Source organism: Carcharhinus amblyrhynchos, chromosome 1, assembly GCF_965287045.1.
Source record: "Carcharhinus amblyrhynchos chromosome 1, sCarAmb.v2.hapA, whole genome shotgun sequence".
NCBI classification, from domain to species: domain Eukaryota; kingdom Metazoa; phylum Chordata; class Chondrichthyes; order Carcharhiniformes; family Carcharhinidae; genus Carcharhinus; species Carcharhinus amblyrhynchos.
Window position 1 is genome coordinate 49,286,486 of NC_137324.1, and position 24,192 is coordinate 49,310,677.

General features: G+C 44.1%; 1 protein-coding gene across 5 annotated transcripts in view; it reads right to left on the reverse strand.

Moving 5' to 3' along the window:
* Window positions 1–24,192, reverse strand: part of znf532 (zinc finger protein 532) — a 150,629-nt gene that overhangs the window by 125,404 nt on the left and 1,033 nt on the right. For 3 of the 5 annotated variants that reach the window (XM_080218815.1, XM_080181327.1, XM_080218749.1), the window contains one exon: window positions 10,407–10,501. The gene's annotated coding sequence lies outside the window, so the exon portion shown is untranslated. Of the gene's footprint in view, window positions 1–6,247; window positions 6,373–10,406; window positions 10,502–16,464; window positions 16,484–24,192 lie in introns of those variants that run through there. The other 2 variants (XM_080218895.1, XM_080181448.1) reach the window with 2 other exon arrangements.

The window sequence follows — 24,192 nt, forward strand, 5'->3', positions numbered from 1 at the left end:
GGGGTGGTGGGCCTGGGTAAGATGCTATGTCGGAGGGTCAGTCCAGAGTCAATGGGCTGAATTGCTCTCCCTGAACTGTGGAGATCCTATGATTCCATTGAAGTGCCACCTGAATGGAAAACTGTTTAACCTCAGTCACCTCAATGCCAAAACTAAACTGACACCCTTAGACATACATGATCTACAGTTTGTGAATGACTGCAGTGTCATTGCCCACTCAGCAGTAGATTTGCAAGCCATGCTTGATACCTTCAATTCCACATACAAGACAGTCCTTCAAAATGGAGAGAACTTGCCCCTCAAGCTGCATCACACTATGATTCCAAATGTGTGAGGCAGAGCAGAGATGGAAAGAAAAGGAAGCAAATCCTGCATTCTCAATCCAACTTACCTCATGCAACATTCTGCACCATGTGCTCAAATATCTGCTGGTTGAGAATCAGCCTGTACAGTATCATGAAGCCCCATGGCAGAACCTCCCAAACCTGAATGGACATTGTCATACCCAGTACTGGCATGTCATACTCTGAACGTCAAACTAAATTTTATATTTAAAATATGATTCAAAAATGCTGAGAAAGAAGGCCACCCAACGTCACCTCAATTCTTTTGTGGATTAGCAATAGTCCACTGTCTCAAGAGGGGACAAGAAACTGAAGTGAGTCGATGCCCATTCCTGAAGTGACTCAGAGGATCTTATCTGGCTTGAATGGGTCATTCTAAAACTAGACAGCGACTCCCCAAACCTGAGGTGTTAACCCACAACACAGGACATGGAATCAACATGAATATCATACCTTGAACTTGTGGGAAAAAAAACATATGGAGTCAGCCATTTTTCTTAATTTGTCAGTTTGGAGCTATGTCCAGAAAGTTCCACTAAAGCCATTAGCAGCATCAGTTCAGCCAGTTTGTGAACTAAACTCAGAAACAAGCTGCAGCCAGATTTCAAAATCTGTTCCAGTTTCAAGCTCACCTGAGAACCAACCGCCTAACTATTCAACTACAAGAAACCTCACAGTTTGCTGTAAACCTTTTGTTTTGCAAGGCCCTTATTCCAATAACAATCTTATTCATTTTAAGCTCACCAAAGCTTGCTGCTGAACTATTTAACTGGGATACAAGGTCCAGAACTAAGATAAGACACAGCTCCTTCTATATGAAACATACTGATTACGGGCAATGAAAGAGCAACTGCATTCTGTCCATGATAACATCTTCGTCAAATTAAGGAACAACCAATGATAAGTGAATAGATACCTCAGGGTGAAATAACTCCACCACCAGGTTGCCTTTATTTACAATCTCCATTCCACTCCTAGAGTGCTTCAGGTACACAGTCAAAATCAGGAGTGCCAGAAGACCTGACACTCCCATATATACGTACAGGTGAGCTCCCTGATTGAGCAGGCAATTACGACCTCCATCAGGGAGCTCATACTCCAAGAGGCCAACCTCATCAAGGCTGTTACACTTGGATAGTCTGCCGAGTGCTGATGACTTGCACCAGAACTGCACCAGAGCTAGAATCGGATTTCTCCATACATGAAGAAGCAGTAACACTTAGGCAGGGTGCTTGGAATGAATGGTTAGAGTGAATAGCTATGCCATTTTGCAAAGATGGTCACCTTGAGTGTGTGCAACAGGATTCAATTAATGGGATGGGCCTGCTTTTTTTGCAAGAAAGGTGGGTTGCAAAATGGCCCATCAGCTCCACTGCAATGTGGCACCAGTTGCAAAGTGGTGTGAATGCTTGAGGCAAAAGAAAAGATACAAGACATACGCAGGAACCCTGTTGTGATTGATGATCATCCACAACAATGTGCACCAATCTATACAGAACGTGTAATGGAATAGAATACCCCAAGGCACTTGGTAAGAGCATTATGAAACAAAGTCACAGAGATCATAGATTATAGAACCCTACAGTGCAGAAAAAGGCCCTTCAGCCCTTCGAGTCTGCACTGAACACAATCCCACGTAGACCCTACATATTTTACCCACTAATCCCTCTAACCTACGCACCTCAGAACACTAAGGAGCAATTTTTTAGCATGGCCAATCAACCTAACCCGCACATCTTTGACTTGTGGGAGGAAACCAGAGAACCCGAAGGAAACCCACGCAGAAACGAGGAGAGTGTGCAAACTCCACACAGGCAGTGATCCAAGCCAGGAATCGAACTCAGGTCCCTGGAGCTATGAAGCAGCAGTGCTAACCACTGTGCTACCATTCCACCGTGACACTGATCCATATAAAAGAGATATCAAGCAGGATTTTCCGGCCACAATCACTCTGAAACCGGAAAATCCCACCTGAGGTCAACAGACCTTTCCACAGTCCGCCCCTTGCCCATTCCGATTCCCATTGGAGATGGCACGTTAATATTCGCCCTATTAGATCAAATAACCAGAAATCTGGCCAAAGAGAAATGTTTTAAAGATAGGTTTACAGAGGCAATGCCAGGACATAGACAATTGAAGGCATGGCCACCAATAGTCAAGCAATTAAAATTGAAGATACTCAAGAGGTGAGAATTCAAGGAATGCCCATAACTCGGAAAGTTGTAGGCTTGGAGATAGTGAGGGACCAGACCGTAGAAGGATTTGAAAGCAAGAAAGAGAATTTTAAAATTGTGATATCACTTAAGCAAGGTCAATGTTGGTCAGCAAGTACATGGATGATGATGGATGAACACAATTTGGTGTGCGTTAGGCAATTTTATAAGCACTTTGATGTTACATTTAGTGTCAGCCTTTAGAAATATTCTGAGTATTGAGTCATCTGTCCAAGCACTTGAATTTTTTTTAGTTTAGAGGCTGTAATCAGGGAGAAGCGACAAAGAGGGAAAGAGAGAGGGGGCAGACATGAGGCAATGGAAAGACAAAAAAGGAGAGAGGAACAGACAGAAAGCAGAAGTATAAAAATGAAAACAGATAGAGAAGACAAAATAATGAAGAGTACACAAAAAGCTGAAGAGAAAAATACATTTTGATTTTCTTGACCAGGAAAATCAAAGCACAACTTCCAAAGGATGACGAAATCTGGGTCAAGTGGCTCACTAATTTGCAATTGTTCTAAACATGCAAATCACATGATTGTCACAAAAATGATAATCATTCATTCATTAAGATGCAAAAGACTTCCCACAACAGCATTTCAATAGTTTTTTAATAAATCCATGGATTTGACCTCCATCACTATATGGAAGTTCATTTCATGCATTAACCACTCCATGTTATGAAGAACCTTCCACATCAACAGCACCTTTGACTAGCTTGAAGATATGGGACTTGATTTTCACCCCCAAGACAAAAAGCTAAGCTTTGAATAAGAGGTGTAGCTTGTGGTGTACCTCCCAGTTGTAATCCACTGTCATTCCTATTCAATGGTATTTTAGTAATGGCAACTTCGATGCTTAAATATTAATTGCATTAATTAATGAGAAGTGGTGGACAAAGGTTTAAAAGGGTTTAAAGGCCCATAAGTTGCAAAGGAAGGGTTGGCAGGCATGTGGAATGGGAAGGCAGCTAGCAAAGATAGTATTCCCCAGGTTTTCTTCAATAAATCTCTTTCCAAAAGCATGGTGGAAGATGTGTCCAGAGGCAACTTGACCAGTGCAGCCATCACAGGCCTGTCATCAACCAATGGCACAGTCTAGATTAAAAACCTGATACTGAAACTCTCAAGGATTATCCCCTGCCCCAAAATACTATGCAATAGATGGTTATGTGCCCACCTTGGCAACAAAGTCAGCTCACCTTGATCCCTCAACAATGGACTGCCTCACGGCTCAGAACTTTAAGCTTACTGGCGCCCATGCTTTGCAACATCCACAAGAACGACACATTGCCAACAAAGTCACACAAACTGGCATATGTGAACTATCTTGCTCTGACAACACAAGCAGCCACCTTCGGCAATATCAAGTTCACTTGAACAGGGGCCTTGACAGCATGGGGATGATTCTCCAGCCGTGTTGCGCCTGATGCCAAGCAGGGTCAGAGAATCATGAGGGAGGGGCCAAATGCGTTACTCATCAGCAGGAATCTGCTTTGGGGTTCTCTCTGAGTCCTGTAATCTGATTCCTACCCAGCAAGGGCAGGAACCAGAGTAGCTTATATAAGTCTTCATGTAAATATGCTTGGTCAATTTCAGGCCTGATTCTCCATGCTTCCAGGGTTTACTGACTCCCTTGGGCACAGTGTGAACCCATTGTGAATCATTACTGGTCCGCACAAAGGGAGGCTAGATGTAATGGCCACACCAGGAGTGGTTGGGATGCTCAGATGCCATTGAAACCCATTGGGTGGTACGGTAGCACAGTAGTTAGTGCTGCTGCTTCACAGTGCCAAGGACCCGGATTCAATTCCCGGCTTGGGTCACTGTGTGAAGTTTGCATGTTCTCCCCGTATCTGCATGGGTTTCCTCTGGGTGCTTCAGTTTCCTCCCACAGTCTGAAAGACGTGTCGGCTAGGTGCATTGACCCAAGCAGGGACCGGAGTGTGGTGACTAGGTGAATTTCACATTCCACTGCTAATGTAAGCCTTACTTGTGACTAATAAATAAACTTTTAAAACTAAAAAAAACCCTTGGGTGGTTGGAATATGGCTGGCCAGTGCCCACCTGAAACCATCAAGTTGACTCCAACACTCTGGCTACCCATGTTGGCAGACATGTCCCCACCCCTACTGATCCACATCCCTCCTCCCCAGCCAAACCTCCTCCTCCCCCCCCCAGCCAACCCCCTCCCCAGGCACTCCCATTCCTCCTCCCACTCCAGCCACCCTCCCTCCCCCCTCCAGCCTCACACGCTCTCCCCGCCCAGCCACACCACCTCCCCCCTCCAGCCACACCCCCTCCCCCCTAGCCACCCCCCACCTGCCCCCCAGCCACCCCCCACCTGCCCCCAGCCACCATCCTCCCCTGCCAACCATTCCCCCTCTTCAGCCACAACCCCAGCCACACACCCCCTCCCCCCATCCTCACTGCCACCACCACTGATGCACCATGAAGTTCAACAAATTGAGGAAGATGGATGTCTCTCCATTGGCCAGGAGTTCAATGTCCTTCACCTCTGCTTGAAGTCGTTTAAGCCCTTTTGGACTGATGCACTCAACCTCATGCATTGTGATTTCAACCCTGAAGAAACTTGAGGAATTATCGATGGAGTGAGACATGAACCCACAACCTTCTGAGTGCTAACACTGAACCATACCTGACACCCATATTCCAGTTGCATTTATGCTGCATGATTGCATTGCAAATCAGCTTTATGTTTGTCATCAGGATTTCATAATATTACAGGAAAAGAGAAATTAAAATCTACTGAAATGCATTCTAATATCCCAATCTATTGTTGGTGAAATTGAAATTCAGAAACCCTCTGTGAAAAACAGCCTGAACAGATTTCACTTCAGCAATACTGCTTGTACCCAGGCCTCCAAAAGAATAGCAGGGCGATCATTCTCAACTTAAAAAGAAAAGCATTCATCTCCATTTCCTGTGGAGCTGCTACTCAGATCAAGTCTTTAAAGTACTGCCAAGTGCATTCATTTTAATGTTGTTAGGGGCCTGCAGTCAGGCTTCAGTGGGGGAGTTGGAATGTGCCTGTCACCATAGTCCCAGGCGACCACAGGCTGCTCTCCCCTATCGAGGGGGAAAGCTGACTGGTGGTGATTTTAACCTGAGGATCACCACACCTCGGGCAAGGGGCGAGTTTGAGAAGGCAGGACTTCATGAATAACCTCAGCTGGTATTAGAATTTAACCCACGTTATTGGCATCGCTCTGTGTCACAAACTAGCTGTCCAGCCATCTTAACTAACCGACCCTATTAGATGGAAATAACAGGCAGTATTGGTGATGGGTTAAACTACGGGTTCAGTAGGACAGCTCAGCATTAAACAGGATGTTAAGGTTACGAACGGTCAGTTGCCGATACTGGCTGGGGGAGGTGGGGGGAGAAACGAAGGTAAATTGTGTGTGACAATTGGGCCCAGCATCTTCTGCCTGTACAGTTTGCCAAAAGCCAAACATTGCCTCCCAGCAAAGATTTACACATTTGAGCTGTTAGCAACAAATTAAGTTTATTGTCTTAAACACAGTTTTTGCACTGAATTACTATGGTTCACAAAGGGTTAATGCATATAATGCACTAACGTACAACACAGATCTAAAATCTCAAAGCAAAATTAACCTTAAACACCAATGAATGGCCATAAATACCAAGCATAATTTCTCCTTACCCCCTCCTTCAAAAGAGAGTAAAGCATCCAAAAGATAAATTTGTCTCAAGTCTTTCTAGTTCAGTAAGAAAGTTGACTCCTTTGTTATGTAAGCAGTTGTTCATGGATGGGGGAGGGGCACCCATCTGAAAGGAAAACGGTTATGGTTTTAGGAAATAATTAGATATTGCGGTGCAGTATGCGTTTGCAGTACAAGGCAGTAAGAAACAGCAGTGCAATTCCACACATAGGACTCACATTTTAAAGAAAGACTGCATTCAGGCAATCTTTGGCCAGCTAAATAGCTTTCAGCCATGATAGCATTAAGGCACGTCACAGCCCTGGTTACATTGCACACCACAGCTTCGGCAGTCCTGTCTGGCAGCCCTCATGAAGATATATGTTGAACCAGAATTATTTGCTCGCAGAAGCATGGCAAAGAACCTCATGAAACAGTCACAACCTGATGAAAATACTACAAAACACCGTCATTGCTTCATTTTCACTTTCAGTTAAACATGAGCACATTTAGAGGCAGAATAAAGAAACGGTAGGTGAACTATTCTGCCAGAATTTCATCAGGCCTACTGATATCAGGCCTCTATATTTTTAAACATGCCCAATAGGTAAAAATTTGCACTTACAAGGTTCAGCAGTGGACAAAAACTGCTGAATAGCATAATATCACTTGCTTTCATCTTTTTAAAAAGTAACTAGCTGACAGTACAATGCAGCACCCGTGGCAGCTCCTTTCAATACTTATTAAGATGAAACAGATTTTAATAAAGTCCAACCCTCAGGCGAAAGTGAGAATCGTGTTGCACCCGAGTCACCATTGTTTAAAGGTGACGTGCGGCAGTCAGTTTTCTGCAGGTCAGTGTTTTCCATGTTGAATTCTGCGGCTCAAGGTACATGGGGGAGGGAGTGGTGGGGAAAGCAGGAGAACGGCAATTTACGTGGAAGCCTGGGACCCAGGAGAGCAAGTCAGTGGTGACGGCGGGGAGGGGGTGCTGTGGAGTGGAATTGGTCAAAGAGGGATCGCGGGAAGGAAGGAGGGGGTTGGGAAGGCAAGGAGGTGAGAAGTGGGAAAGGCCAAGTGTCTTGGTTAGGGGGTGGATTGGGGTGATGGGAACAGCTGGTACAGGTAACAAAATGAAGGACATAAAGGCTGTCTCAATGTGTACCCAACTGGCAGAGTCTTTCAAGGGTTTTGATTATACCTGCAACATTACAATTATCCCCACTGGAAGTGAGCTGGGATAATGTGCTCTACGCTGTACAGATGGGAGGGCCTGCTGAGCTTGCGAGCTTACGTCCCAGAATGCGGCAAGTACAACACTGGACACGGATAAAGAATAAAGAAAAACACAATATTGTTTCTTTAGAATAAATTAGTACTGCTGCATCTCAGTGCCAGGGACCTGGTTCAATGTCTGTGTGGAGTTTTTACAACTAACCTGCTATTCAAGTCTTAAAGATGCCGACAATGTGAGTGGAGAGAGCATTATGCATTGGTTAAAGAGATATGTATTGTCTCCAGACAATACAGTAAGTGAGGTTTTGCAAACTCAGGCAAGCCATAGGGGTTACACATCATGTGTGGAGTTTGCACATTCTCCCAGCGTCTGCATGGGTTTCCTCTAGGCGTTCTAGTTTCCTCTCAGTCTGAAAGACGTGCTGGTTGGGTGCACTGACCCAAACAGGTGCCAAACTGTGGCGACTAGGGGAATTTGACAGTAACTTCATTGCAATGTTTATGTAAGCCTTACTTGTGATTAATAAATAAACTTTAACTTTATTCTCCTTTGTATGTGTGCCAAGCATGCAGCACACCAGCACATTTAGCTCTGACTTTTAAGCTAGTTTCATCCAGTGCCAATGTCATGCAAAATTTAACTTTGATAAACACCAATGCGACATTTGTGTTGTCAAGTCTTATGTTAATGAAAAAGTAGTTGAGCAGGAATGTGGCAACCGTGATGCAGAATCCCCCTCAAAAACAGCATTTTTGATATTTAAAAATAAAATCATTTTTCAGCTATTTCAAAGAAAGCATTCTTACTGAAGGGAAATTTTAGTTAAAATTGTTGCAAAACAAAGGCAAGAGTACCTAACCTAAAATTGGAGTGACATATCTATAGATAAAGTGTAATTTTATCCCTCAGTATTTTAACAGAATATAATCGTGCTGGAGCACATATTTGAATAAGATTGCATCCAGATTATTAATGCCTAATACCTGTCACAGGCTACTGTGTGGAACACACTAATTATTAACTCCACAAATCACTCTTCTCCCATCCATAGGATGTAAAGCTTTGGTTTATAGGCTTGTACGAAGCTAAAGCCTGTAAACCATGTTAATATGGGATGACAAAGCCCTGTTTAACATTAATACCACTGAATTGAAAATTGAACGAAGTATTTTTTATCTAGACTGGAGAAGTATGGGACTGCACTCTGAACCGGAGGCAATTTACCTTTGTAAAGTACCCAGGGCCACTCTGCTCATGAACTTATTCCAATTTTGGTCCAAATATGGGCAAAACAGCTGAACTCAAGAGGTGAGGTGAGAGTGACTGCCTTTGAAAACATGGCAGAATTTGACCAAGTGAGGCATCAAGGAACTTTCACAAAACTGGAGTCAATGGGGATCAAGGGGAAACTTTCCCCTGGTTGGAGTCATACCTAGCACAAATTAAAATTGTTGTTGTTGGAGGTTAATCACCTCAGTTCTGGGACACCACTGCAGGAGTTCTTCAGGGTAGTATCCTAGGCCCAACCATCTTCAGCTGCTTCATCAATTGTGTTCCTTCCATCACAAGGTCAGAAGTGGGGATGTTCAACACCCACCTTGAGTCCTCGGATATTACAGCAGTCCGTGCCCATATGCAGCAAGACCTGGATATCATTCAGGTTTGGGCTGAGAGGTAGTAGGTTATGCATTGTGCATCACACAAGTGCCAGGCATGAACCATCTCCAAAAGGAGAGAATCTCACTACCTCCTCTTGACATTCAATGGCATTACCATGACTGAATTCTCCACTATCAATATCTTAGGTGTTACCATTGACCAATCTGAACTGGACAAACCATATAAATATAGTGGTTACAAGAGCAGCTCAGAGGCTGGGAAAAGTGCAGTGTAACTCATCTCCTGACTCCCCTAAGCCTATCCACTATTTACAAGCTCAAGTCAGGAATGGAATGGAATATTCTTCACTTGCCTGGATGAGTGCAGCTCCCTTGACATTCAGGAAGCTCAAAACCTTTCAGCACAAAGCAACCAGTTGGTTGGCACCCCATTCACCACGTTCAACATTCACTCCCTCCACCAATGTTAGCAGTGTACTGAGATGCATTGCAGTAACTCACCAAGGCTCCTTCAACAGCACCTTCCAAACCTCTCACCACTATCTCCAAGAAGGATAACAGCAGTAGAAACACGGGAACACCACCACCTGAAAGTTCCTTTTCAAACCACACACCATCCTGACTTGGAAATATATCACCATCCCTTCACTGTCACTGGGACAGAGGGTCATGCCCAGGCAGGGCCAGGTTACAATGCCAAGGAGGGTTCTGCATGTGGTGTTCTATGGGGGAGTAGATTGTTGTGGGTGGGGGATATGTTGAGTGAGGAAAGGCAGTTTGTATTTTTAATTTCTTGTACCGGGGTGACTTTTCTTTAATAAGGCAAGGCCGTCCCGCATGACATGGTGGACCGCCCCCTTCATTCTTTCCGGCTGTGAGCCAAATGGTATGGTGGGAAAAGTTGCCTTTGGGGCTGGCGGTTTCCTCGCTTTTTCTCCAGCCCACTGAGTCACTCTGCCTATTTTTGGCATTTTGCAAAAACTACAAGGCAACAAAACCTCCATGCAATCCAAACCACTTGTAATAATCACCTTACCCTGGAACACAGAAGACTCATGTATTAGGTAGGCCAACAAAACCTGTCTGAGTTAAACTGAATTAGATCTTAGCGAGGGTAGAATGGGGGGGGGGGAAGCAGAATGGAACAGGCTTGCACCCCACTACTGGAACTGTCAGGCCAGAACTACTAGACTGACACATGTTTGCTCGCCAGGTAAGGAAAGGATTTAGGCCAATGATGCCTTCCATGGGTAACAGCCTTTGCTGACAGGCAGCAGTCAGGTTCACATAAGAATGGGCACTTACTGGCTTGGTATACACATGAAGAATGTCGTGATCCCGCAGGGCGAACAGCATCTGTAGAATTGTAATCAAGCAAGACTCAGTGCCTTTGGGGAGAGCTGGGGAAACAGACAAAAAAAAACAAATGTAAGCCCATTTTACACAAATTTCCTGTAGCTATCCAGAAAATGGGGTTTAAAGACTGCTGGACTGGACTCTAGCTCTGTGCAAGAAGCACATATAAACACACACGTCAATTCCCCTCCACTGCATACTTTCCAAAAATAAACCATTCTTATGCAACATCCTCAGTGAGTGGTTGAGCAACCCAAGGGCGAAAGTTGGGCAGCAGCAAGTACTCTTTGAGCAAGCATTATTGAAGGAAGAATCTAAATCAAACAATTTTCCTTTAAAAGTAGGTACATGCTAACTGTAATTTTCTTCCTGTACTTTCCACTAAGGCCCACACAGGTCAACAACAAGCACTAAAGCATTAGCTGCTTCACTTACTCAGGACACAGATAGCATATGTTGCATCAGAATAAAACCAAAACCTACATTTTCAATTGGAAATCTTTTATTGCCAGCTGCAGTAAAGATGTTAGGGAATGATAAACAGACATGCATTTATATAGCACCTTTTACGAACATCAGACATCCCAAAGCACTTTACAGCCTATTAAGTTTTTTTTTATGATGTTGATGTACAGTCAGTATTGTAATGTAGTAATCATGGCAGCCAATTTGCAGATCGCAAACTCACACAAACAGCAGCAGATAACGAGGAGATAATGGGGGTGACCTTCCAACCTCGTGGATGGCACAGATTGCACAGATCCCAGAAAATAGCATACAAGCCTAAAAATGGGTTCTATGCCCATTGCCAAACAGTTTGCCCTTTCTAATGGCACCAATCGGATCGCATCGAGAAAGGGCATGAAGCTGATTAGCATGAGGTTGACTGGATTTCAATCTCATTTGCAAGTTTGGCATGCAATCGCTCCCCCTCCCCGAGTGTTCCTCTCCGCTGGGACATCACACAGACAAGGCTCACTACTGGTATCCACTTGTGGAGACCTGGTGCGATGATCACAACGAGGGACTTGGAGGCCATAGAAGCCCCTGGGTTGTCAGGGGCATGACCACATAGTGCCCATCACCACTGCTCATCTGGCACTACCCACCTGGCACACTGGCCTTGCCCACTTGGCACAGGGACAGTGTCTATTGGGCAGTACCAAGCGGGTGGGGCCCGAGTGGGGGCTATGCATGATGGGTTGTGAAGGAGGGGTCATGCAGGAAGGACACACAATGATGAGGGTTAGGTGAGGGTACCCTCGGGACAGCTCCGATGCCAACGATCCTTGTCAAGGTCAACATGGCATCGATGTGGTGCAGGTGGGGTGGATGTCAGTAGGTGGAGGAAGGGGGTCTCCTAGCGTACTGCAAGACTGGGACACCTGAGCGCACTGCAGCCAGGCTCACTTAAAGCACCAACCCCACAGTGCCAGCGCACAACTCATCATTCTCCCAAAAAGCGACTGAGTGTGGGATAAATTGGGGGCAGGGGGGGTTGGGAACCGACACAGGAAGTCAGAGAGAAGTAAAGTGGAGACAGAAACAAAAGGCAGTAAGGGGAAAAGTGGAAGGCAAAGAAATGAAAAGACAAAAATCAAAAAGGGCCACAGTTCAGAGTATAGAGACTGAAGAGCTCAGTGAATGGCGCCAGTAAGGCTAAGAGAAATAAAACACAGGGAGAGTGTACAAAACATGACAGGACAGATGGTCTAAGGTGTGTTTGTTTTAACGCTCCGAGAATGACAGGTAAGACAGATGGACTTAAAACTTGGATTACTATATGGAACTATGATGTTGCAGCAATTATGGAGATTTGGATGAAAGAAAGACAATTTAGCATTCCAGGGTTTAGATGCTTCAGGCAAGATAGGGAGGGTGACAAAAGAGGTGGGGGTGTTGCTTTACTGATGAGGGAGAATGTCACAGCTACACAGACGGAAGACTCCCTGGTAGGATCATGCAGTGAGGCCATATGGATAGAACTCAGGAACAGGAGCAGTGCAATCACATCCAACAGTCAGTATGAAGTGGAGGAATTGATATATCAGTGGATTAAGGGAAGATGCAAAAACAACAGGGTTTTGGGATGGGTAATCTTAACTTCCCCAGCATAGACTGGGGTTCCTTAGTGCCAGGGGCTTAGATGGGGCAGAGTTTGTTCAGTGTATCCAAGAATGCTTCTGGTTAGAATATGCAGATAGTCCAACTTGGAAAGGGGTTGACTCAGACCTGGGGTTCTGGGAAAACAACCCAGACAGGTAATTGCTGTCTCAGTGAGGGACCATTTTGGGAATAGTAATCATAATTCTATAAGTTTCAAAATACTTGTAGAAAAGGATTGAAGTAGTCCCAGAGTGAAGGTACTAAACTGGAGTAAGGCTAACTACGACGGTATTAGACAGCAGCAAGGGAATGTAGATTGGGGGCAGCTGGTTGAGGGTTAATCCACATCCGACATGTGAGATTCTTTTAACAGTCAATTGTTAGCAATTCAAGACAAGTATATCCCTGTAAAAGTGAGGATAAAGATGGCAAGATTTGAGAACCCTGGAGGACAAGAGAGATTGTGAGCTTAGTGAAAAAGAAGAAGGCGGCATACATGTATTTCAGGAAATTGAAAAGAGGTAAGGCTCTTGAGGAACACAAAGATAAGAAAGAACTTAAACAGAAACTTAGGAGGGTAAAAAGGGGCCTTGAAATATCCTTGGCAGGTAGGATTAAGGAGAATCCCAAGGCTTTTAATGTGTATATGAGGGGAAGAGGAAGAGGACTGGAATGTCCTGACTCAGAAAAGAGGGCTTCCAATTGATCTACAGCAGACACAAGGGATGGAGATCCATTATGTCAAGTCTCTCCCTCACGAGTCCAGAATTTCCTGGTCATATCAAACACTCTCTCACTGGGCCTGTACCCCAGTTTATTTGCTAATCCACTGGGCACCCAAGAGCATTGCACTCAGACTTGTGAGCTAAGGGTTTTTAAAACCATCAAGTTTATTTATTAGTGTCACAAGTAGGCTTACATTGACACTGCAGTTAAGTTACTGTGAAAATCCCTGAGTCGCCACACTCCAGCGCCTGTTCAGATTCACTGAGGGAGAATTTAGCATGGCCAATGCACCGACTAGGGAAGGAAACTGGAGCACCTGGAGGAAACCCACGCAGACACGGGAAGAATGTACAGACTCCGCATAGAAAGTGATCCAATCGAATCTCACCCAGGTCCCTGGTGCTGTGAGGCAGCAGTGCTAACGACTGTGCCACCGTGCCATCAGGAATCCTAGGAGCCCTACTGAAAGTGAGCAAGAAGGTCTAATTTTAATTATTTTTCTTCAACCCGCAACTCCGCACCTATGCCCCGAACGTAAATTCTTGAGGCCATCTGGCTGTTACTTTTCCAGCATAAATCCTAAAGGACGCAAATTCCGGCATCCGGATCCAGTCGTCTACAGTCTGCAGCTACTCTCTTGGTCTCATCTAATTCCATGAGAAGCAATGAAGAGAAGCTTCACTGGGCTGATTCCTGGAATGAAGGCGTTGTCCTCTGGGGAAGGTTGGACGGGCTGGCCTGTATCTAACGGAATTCAGAAGAATGAGAAATGATCTTATTGAAACAACAATGAATGATCTGAGGGCACTTAACAGGTGGATGCTGAAAGGATGTTTTCTTTTGTAGGAGAGACTAGAACTTGAGAGCACAGTTTAAAAACAATGTGTCTCTGGTTAAGATGGAGATGAGAAGTTTTTTTTCTCTCTCAGATAGTCCTGAGTCTGTGGGACTCTCTTCCAATACAAGTAATGGAGGCAGAGTCATTGACTACTTTTAAGGCTGAATTGGATAGCTTCCTGATGACAAGGGAGTTAAAGGGTACAGGGGATAAGAAGGAAAGTGGAGTTGAGGCCACAATCAGATCAGCCATGATCTTATTGAATGGCGTTGCAGGTCCAAGAAGCCGCATAGCCTCCTGCTCCTAATTCTTATCCTTCTCTAACCTGAATCCCATGTGAGATCCTGCCAGAATATAAAGGAACAGGCAAATGGCATGAGGAAGGAAATATGAGCACTAAATCCTTACAGATGCTTATCATAGGATGCTGCATCTGTTGGGTATTCAAAGAGGTACATTTCTTGATGCTCTGATGAAGGGTGAGTCACGCTCAAAACGTTGGCTCTATTTTCCCTATTTTCTTGCACACCAAGAACAGGAAACTTGAAAAACTTGACATCACCATCAGCAGCAACCAAGCCTCTCCTGGTACCACAGTAGAAAACAGTACCTCTGCAGGAAAGTCCATTGTCAACTTGTCGGACTACACACTTCAACCAGATGAAATCAAAGTTCTCAGCCGAGGGCTCAATTTTTGCCCCACACCAAAATAGACCCTATCAGTCTTGCAGCCACAGAGGAATTAATCAAGTGAATGAGGCTGCGGGAGTTCTTCTACAAACCCCAAGAGGCCAACAGCAAACACAATGAGACAACCAATAAACCGGAACAGCCGACAGAGAGATCTGCAGTGCAGCAGCCAAAAGGAAAGAGTCGAATTGGACTCCTCCGGAAGGCCGCTGCCCTCAACTTCACATCTCTGCCCAAGCCACCAGAAGGTGTGTCAACACCAGATTCATCAGGCGCACTCACAAGACAGTCCCGAACGTCACCCAAGCACAACGCCATCCTCGCTCTCAAGACCAACTGCAACATTGTCATCAAACCAGCAGATAAAGGAGGGGCCATCATCATACTGAACAGAACGGATTACTGCAAAGAAGTGTACCGACAACTGAACAACGGGAAACACTACACAGAGTTACCCGCAGATCCAACTGTAACCCCCACGACTTGCCTGGACTTGCAAAATCTCACTAACTATCCTGGCTGGAGACAATACACATCTCTTTATCCTGTGCTTAACGCTCTCCCCACTCACATTGTCTGTATCTTTAAGACTTGATTGCCTGTGAAGACTCGCATTCCAATCATTATTTTGGAAATGGAGATAGTGTCTGTATATGCCCTGTTTGTGAATAGAACTCCCACTCACCTGACGAAGGGGGCAGCGCTCCAAAAGCTAATGGCTTTTGCTATCAAAGAAACCTGTTGGACTTTAACCTGGTGTTGTGAGACTTCTTCCTCTATTTTCCCTCCATAGAGGCTGTCAGACCCACTGAGCTTTTCCAGCATTTTCTGTTTTTGTTTCAGATTCCAGCATCCACAGCATTTTGCCTTTACTTTTTTGATGTTGTGACTGACTGCAGCACCAATAATACTACTTTCATTTACTCTGCTGGTTTGCAATGTAAACTGAGAACAAGCATCATAGTTTATTTACACAACGTCTACTGATGAGGCTTGTCCATCCAAAGGATTTCACCCGATCAGCTACTGTCCTGACTTGAGGCAAAGAATTCTGTCATGTTAAGACATAGACAAATCGATGACTTGTCATTCATTATTACCGCCGTTACATAATATTCCATTCAATCATACTTTTCTTAAGATTGAATGTTTCCAAAAATAATCAAAAATAAACCTAATGATGATCACACGTCTAGTGGGACAAGAAGCACATGGAGATCACTCATAATCCTTTATCATTGAGCATCATGGTTTTTCAAATTGTTCAGTAAAGAAAAATAAAAGACTGAGGAAAAAACTTCTGTCTGAGTCTCTAGGAAACATAACATTACACAATATCCATCATTCCACCTTATCGAATCTTTCTCTAGATATTCATTCAGGGTGGCACATTGGTTAGCACTGCTGCCTCACAGTGCCAGGGGCCTGGGTTTGATTCCCAGCTTGGGTGACTGCACGTTCTCCCTGTATCTATGTGGGTTTCCTCCCACAGTCCACAGATGTGCAGGTTAGCTGAATTGGCCATGCTAAATTCTCCCTCAGTGTACCCAGCAAACACCAGAGTATGACAGCTAGGGGATTCTTACAGTAACTTCATTGCAGTGTTAATTAAGCCTATTTATGACTCGTAAATAAAATTTACTTTACCTTTTTATTCAACTCTTCTCTGTTGAATTTTCCCTGTTCTTACTGCGAGATGGATTTAGAAACCAACTCTTGCAACATAAAAAAAACACTTATGCACAATTACTCAATTCTTCAGGTTCGAAATATTCCAGTTCTGACTGGGGAATTTTCTGACACTGCTGAAGGCTTAAATGACCAACAAATGCCAACTGCGGTTACAGTTGTTGCCTCTATGCAGGGAGGAAAAACTACCTCAAATTCCTGAGGATATGAGAAGTGCTCTATAAACCTAAATCTTTCCAGGGACATGTATGCTATTTTACTGTAGCATGGAATGAGGGACATTCTGAATGAAGATACATGAGGATCTTGCAACACTGAACGCCCAATTACAAAATTACTAGGGCGTTTTTCATTATTTCTCTCAAGGTATGGGTGATGCAGATTAAATCTGTTTGACCCCTAACTCCCGTTTCTGAAGGTAACCTCACAGTATGCTGTTTCAAACAAAAAGAAATCTGATTGTTCTAAAGTTTATATTTGTGTCAGAAGTAGGCTTACATTAACACTGCAATGAAGTTACTGTGAAAATCCCCCCCTAGTCGCCACAATCCAGTGCCTATTCAGGTACACTGGGGGACAACATAGCATAACCAATGCACATAATCAGCATGTCTTTTGTCCTGTAGGAGGAAACCTACGCAGACATGGGGAGAACATGCAGACTCCACGCAGACAGTGGCTGTTCTCTGGCTGTTGAATACCTGAAAAAGGATCAAATAATAGGTGCAAGATTTGTTTTTACCCCGTTTCCGAGGAAGGCTAATGAATTACTTCAAAGTAGCTCATTAGTATCTTAACTACCTATTATCTCAAATGTTTTTGCAAACAAGTCTGTGCTTTTAAAAATAATCTCCAAATGTAACCATGCACCATTCTTATCAAACATTTTTGTTCTCACGCTGTCCATAAATTTTAATGTAGAAATGCTGGTGTTGGACTGCGGCGGACAAGATAAGAGGTCATATGACAACAGGTTATAGTCCAACAGGTTCATTTGAAATCACTGTTGCTTCATAGTGCCAGGGACCCGGGTTCGATTCCCAGCTTGGGTCACTGTCTGTGTGGAATTTGCACATTCTCCCTGTGTCTGGGAGCTCCGATTTCCTCCCACATCCTGAAAGAGGTGCTGGTTAGTGCACTGACCCGAACAGGCACTGGACTGAGGCAAAGTCACAGTAACTTCATTGCAGTTTATTTATTTATTAGTCACAGTAAGGCTTACATTAACAATGAAGTTACTGTGAAATTCCCCTAGTCGCCACACTCCAGCACCTGTTCGGGTCAATGCACCTAACCAGGGCATCTTTCAAACTGTGGGAGGAAACCAGAGCCACCCAGAGGAAACCCACGCAGACACGGGGAGGACATGCAAACTCCACACAGACAGTGACCCAAGCTGGTAATCAAATTTGAGTCCCTGGTGCTGTGAGACTGCAGTGTTAACCACTGTGCTGCTGTGTTAATGTAAGCCTTGTCACTAATAAATAAACTTTACTTTTTTGAAATCCTCCCTCCATAATGTCTCCTACTAGTCCATTTATCCTTAAGACATGCCCCACACAAACTAATTTCAGTCAGCAAATTTCTTTGTCTGCTCACTCTCTTCATCACGGGTCACTTCTTCAGTCCAGTTCATCCTTTTCATTCTTCTCCAAACCCACCATTCCCAAGGTGCCATTTTTTAAAATGGGAGTTACTCAACATCGTGGGCAATCGATAGAACTATTGCCGTTCGATTCTTGCTAGTCCGTATAACATATGACTTTTGTTAGTAAATGCTCCCTCCACCAACAAACATTTGTAATCAAAAGTTTGAAGTGCAGACATCCTGTATAATTATTTGACAAATTGTGACATTAGGGTTAACCCTAATAATAATGCAGTCTTTCCTGAGACACCTATCAAACAAGGTATTAAGTACCCAAGTACGGCAATTAAATTTCCCTTGCTAGTATTTATACATATTGTCTAATTAAGCTTCTTATTGCTGCACAAAGATTGATAATTCCAGCAAGGGAAAACTAGTACTCCCCTTGGAGTTTAATTACTGGTTGGGAATTCACCAGGAAATGTGGCTGATTGGAGAACCTACCTTGTTGTATGGCTCACAACTGTCTGTCTGAAAATACAAGTTAAACAGAATATCAGTTTGATAACCTTCAATTTACTCAATTAGTTATTCTTTCTTTACTACATCAGCCAAATGAAACCAGGGATTAAGAATGATAACTACCACATCGAATCTTATTCATCAGATTAATTCTGTCTTTTGGACCATGTAGTTAAAGTACCAAGATGTCGCCACCATTCGGCAAGGTGGCACAGTTGTTAGCACAGCTGCCTCAGTGACCTGGGTTCAATTCTGGCCATGGGTGGCTGTCTGTGTGGCGTTTGCATAATCTCCCTGTATCTGTGTGGGTTTCCTCTGGATGGTCCAGCTCCCTCCCACAGTGCAAAGATATGCAGGTTACATTGATTGACCATGCTAAATTGCCCTTTAGTGTCCACGAAATTAACAGCATAAACATGTGGAGTTATGGGGGTAGGGTTTGGGTGGGCTTGTTGTCTCAATGGGCTGAATGGCCTCCTTCTGTACTCTAGGGATTATATGATTCAAAAGAAATTGCAGAGAACTGTATCAACAGTTCAACCTTATACTCTTTACATCCTTATACCCAAACAACAACTTTGTCACTGTGTCCTGATGTATCACAACAACAAGTTCATATAGCACCTTTAATAAAGCAAACAATGCAAAATGCTATACAGGGAGTGGGGAACAGACAATAAGATATGGAGGGCAAGATTCATAGGTGTGATTGCAAGCTGAATCAAAAAGATGAGCCTTGAGAAGGTTTTCAATGCTTCAGAAAAAGAAAGATTTAGGTTTATAGAGCACTTCTCATATCCCCAGGAATTTAAGAGTGCCTCGCAGACACTTTTGAAGTGTAATTACGGTTGTAAAGTAGGAACAGAGGCAAAGACATTTAGGGAGGGAGGTTGGAAAATGGAACTGAGGCACCAAAAGGCTTTAGACCTGTGGGGGTGGGGAAGGGGTCAACAGTATAAAGAGTAGAAACTGGAAGACAAAAATATGCAGGAGTGGACAAAATGCTGGGACAACTTGTAGCAAAGAGGATAGTTTGAGGCTGTGGAGGGAACTGAAAGTGAGGACTTTGATTTAATATATTGAAAGACTGGGGAACAAAGTATGCCAATGTGAATGGAAAGTTTAGAATGCAGACAAGGAGAAAAGCTGCAGTTGGTTCAGTTAAGAGTACAGGTAGGCGAAGGATGGGAAACTAATGTAGGGAATATTAGAAAAGTTCGCTAAAGGTGACAAACAGATGAGTAAGGATCATCTTCATTTTTACTGATGGTGGTGGTTCATTACAGAACAGGCTTTAGTGCTCGCTCCATCTAGTTTGCTCATGAAAAAAACTTGAAATATATTTATCTATATAAAACCTTAAAATTCCCATTTTACCACCCACGTTCTTTTGAAATGGGCTTATGGAGGGAGGAGGTGTTTAAAGTCACAAGCATTTTCTGCTTCTCAAAATCCTATGCAACCTTAACTTATCCGTTTAGGGCAGCACTGAAGGATTTGGCTCTGTGACAAGTGATGGGAAACCCAGGGTCAGATGGGATTAGGTGGGGTTAGACACTGAAATAAAAACAAACAATGTTGGAAATGCCCAGGAGATCAGGCTGCATCTGTGGAGAGACATTTCGAGTAGAAATGACATCCATCCATCTCTTTGGCCACTGTCCAAGGCTGAATCAGATGTTTTGCAACCTTGGTTTCGTATTTGACTGTGAGGTGAGGTTGCAGCTACATGTTCAAGCTATCAATAAGACCTCCTGTTTTTCCCTCCATTACATCACCCGGCTGTGTCCCTGCCTCAATCCATCTGCCACTGAAATTCAATTCCTGCCTTTGTTACCTCTAGATTTGACTATTTCAACATACTCTTGGCACTTTTAATCAATAAACCTGACTTATTTAAGACTATGTTGCCTGTGACCAATTTGCACCGAGTCCCATCCAGCCATCATGTCAGGCTCGTTGGCCTGCACCAAGCAACAACTGGATTTTAAAATTCCCATGCTTCTTGCCCTCACCCTTCCCCATCACTGCATCTCTTCCAGACACACAAAACACTGAGATACCTGTGCTCACCTGAAGCTGTCCTCTTGCATATATCTGACGTTAATCCTTCTTATCTTTAGTGGCTGAGGCTGCAGCTGCCAAAGCCCTTGGCTCTGGACTTCCCTTTCTACATCTTTCTTTCTCTCTAAATCACTTTCTGGGGCTGAATCCCATCCCTGCTGTTTAACAGGTAGAAGTTAAGATATATCCAAGGTTAAATAAGTAGTTTAACGTTACACGATCAGTGGCGGTTAAACGTGTTCAATTGAAAAGGTGCTGTGCAAATGCAATTGTTTTACTGCATGTAAATTAGTTTCTGTCCATGTAATAATAAAGTCTTTATTCACAGGTTCCAGGCAAGGAAGTAATGTACATTCAAAACTGGATATTAAAATGAAAGAAAATCCTGATGACTCCCTGCTTTATTTTGTTTAACATACAATACAAAAGTGGAAAGGAGATTGCCGTTGCCTGTATAGCAGAACTTTTTCACTTTTCTTTAGTTATATATGATGTGGCGATGTTGGCATTGGACTGGTGTAGGCACAGTAAGAAGTCTCCCGACACCGGGGTAAAGTCCAACAGGTTTATTTGGTAGCACGAGCTTTTGGAGCGCTGCTCCCTCATCCGGTGAATGGCCTGATGAAGGAAGTGTTCTCCCTCTGTCTGTGCGCGTTTCCTCCAGGTGCCCTGGTTTCCTCCCACAGTCTGAAAGACGTGCTGGTTAGGTGCATTGACCCGAACAGGTGCCGGAGTGTGGCAACTTGGGGAATTTCACAGTAACTTCATTGCACTGTTAATTTAAGCCTTACTTGTGACTAATAAACAAACTTTAAACTTTTTCCAGTTCTGATGACAGATGTGAAAGTTTAACTGTTTTTCATTTCACATGCCAAAGTGGCTGAGCTGTTCCAATATTTTCTATTTTTTTTAAATCAGTATAGGGTGATACTGAAGTTGCCAATTTCTTCCTAAATAATGGCAGTTTGCCAATTCTTTGAAGTGCTAAGTCAACTAGAGCAAGAAAAATGAGCAGATCTCTCTCTGTTTTGATCCAAATAGCATCAACTAGATTTCCTGAAGCTTTCTGTTCCATCTGCACAATAGCAGGAATGTTTGGCCTTTGGTTCATCGGAAAAAGGGCAAATCAGTGGAAACAAATCTCTTGATCTAGGATCCACCTGTTGACATGCATAAGGAGAATGTGGAGGAAATCCACATTCTGCTTTATCAAGCAACTCAGTGAGCAAAATGCGCAATCCACTGGGTTTTCGAACAGGGTTAAACCCCACAGAATCTCCTGAGAATTCATTACCTCAATGGAAATAATGATGGTTATAGGAAAGAAAACATGCTGAAAGGAGCATTCTGAAAGGATTAGAGGAAAGAACTAGTTTTATCAGCTAATTCACAAACTTGAGTCGCTGGATTCTTCAGAGAATTTTCAAATTGATTTATGAGATGAGGGCGGTCACTGGCCAAGCCAGTGTTGATTGCCAATCCCTCATTCCCCTTGAGAAGGTGGTGGTGAGCTGCCTTTATAAACTGCTAGTCTCTGAGGTGTAGGTAGACCTGCAGTACTGTTAAGGAAAGAGTTCCAGGATTTTGACCCAATGACAGTAAAGGAATGACAATATATTTCCAAATCAGGATGGTGAACGACATGGACAGGAACATCCAGCCACTGATGTTCCCAGATATTTGCTGGAAAGGTCCTGCTGCATGGACATACTTGGGAAAGGCCTGTGAAGTTTAAACTTCTGAAGGACAATTCCCTACTGCCCGAACCCTCCATGAATGTCACCGATTCTGAGCTTAGGGCTGGATAAGCATTACTTACCTTGGTATTTACACAGGAAAGGTAGACATATTTAAACCTGGTCTAACAGCTGGGTAACTTCACAACTGACTGTACCACACCCCCACACCTACCATCCATGCCAAATTAGTTTTTGACCTCTCCCTAACTAGCCCTTAAAAACTGAATACCACCCCAACCACCAGACTACTCCCTACTCAATCTGATTATCCAACCTGGCAAACCCCCGACACCCACTAACCTACCAGCTATCCAACTACACCCCTGATCACCCAATACCAACCCAACCTGATTCAACTGATCCCAACTTCCTGTACACCCCCCAAACTGACCCTACTATACCACCACCCAGTACCCCCACCCATCCCCCACAACTAGGTGTCTACTCCCTCAACCACCTGATTCCTCCCACCCCGACTATTCCCTCACTCAACTACATCACTGCCCACACACTCACTGACCCACATATCCACCTAGCCATGTACCAACCTACCCGACTATCCACTCACCCACACTCATTCACTAAAGGATTGTTCCTTATTTACCAGGACTCTCTGGAGTTAGACAGGAGATACTGCACTACACATTTGTTTGTGCACCCTGGGAGAAATGGACAGTAGCATCAGGTTGAGAAAATCTTTGTGGACGATGTCAATCCATCCATTCATTGGCCACAATAAGAATGGCCATGAAACTACCATCAATTATCACGAAAAATCCATCTGGTTCACTAATGTCCTTTTGGGAAGGAAATCTGCCCTCCTTACCAAGTCGGACTTACTTGTGACTCTGGACACACAGCAATGTGTTGATTCTTAACTGCCCTCTCAGCCGTGCTAGCAAGCCACTCAGTTATAGCAATTCGGCCTTGCCACTGATGCCCAGATCCCACGAAAGAATAAAAAATTAAGAACTCATTAACGGGGGAGATTAAGATCTTCATGCTATGGGGGAGGGACACAGTCACCATTTGTTGTCTTAGGAAGAGCAGTTGAAGGGAGGTGGCCACACAGTGGGAAGCCAGTCCTGGTCACCCCCAAGAATTAGCCAGACCCCATAAAATAATAAATGGTTGAGAGAGGGATTCAGTCATTGATGGACAAGCGCCCTTGGTGAAGCACAGGTGATGAGAAGAGCAGCAGTAAGCACACAGGCAGTGCTGGGGAACATCACTTCTCCTAGCAGCAGGTTGGGGGTGGGGGTGGCAGGGGGAGTAATAAGAGCAGAGGACAATGATGCCAATCAGGACTGAGCACCCAGCGGGCAGAGAGAAGGTCTGTGGCATTGCTGAGTTACTTGTAAATCAAGTGTTCTCGGGCCTCTCAGTGTACTGTCAGTACTCAAACTGCAGCCACTGATCAATTTAAATTAGGACTGCACTTGGGTTGTCCCACTTCCATTCCTGCCCTCGCAGGAATTAATCGGGTATCAAACCCGTCTCTACATTAATTAAGGGGTCTCACCATTGAAACTCAGACTCATTTTTGTTTCCCTTCAGGGATTGTGTTCAGAACAAGAGAAAGAGTCCCGACCTTCAATTTCTGCCTCCCCCCTCCCACAACCCCCATACCACAAATCCAGCCCAGAGTGTAGCCTCTAATTTGGCAGAAATCCGATTGAAGAAAGGAGAAAGATCTCATTCTTTTAAGTTCAAGATAACAAACAAGAGATTGCAAATGCCCTGATTCCCTTCTCCTCATCTGCAACCCCCACA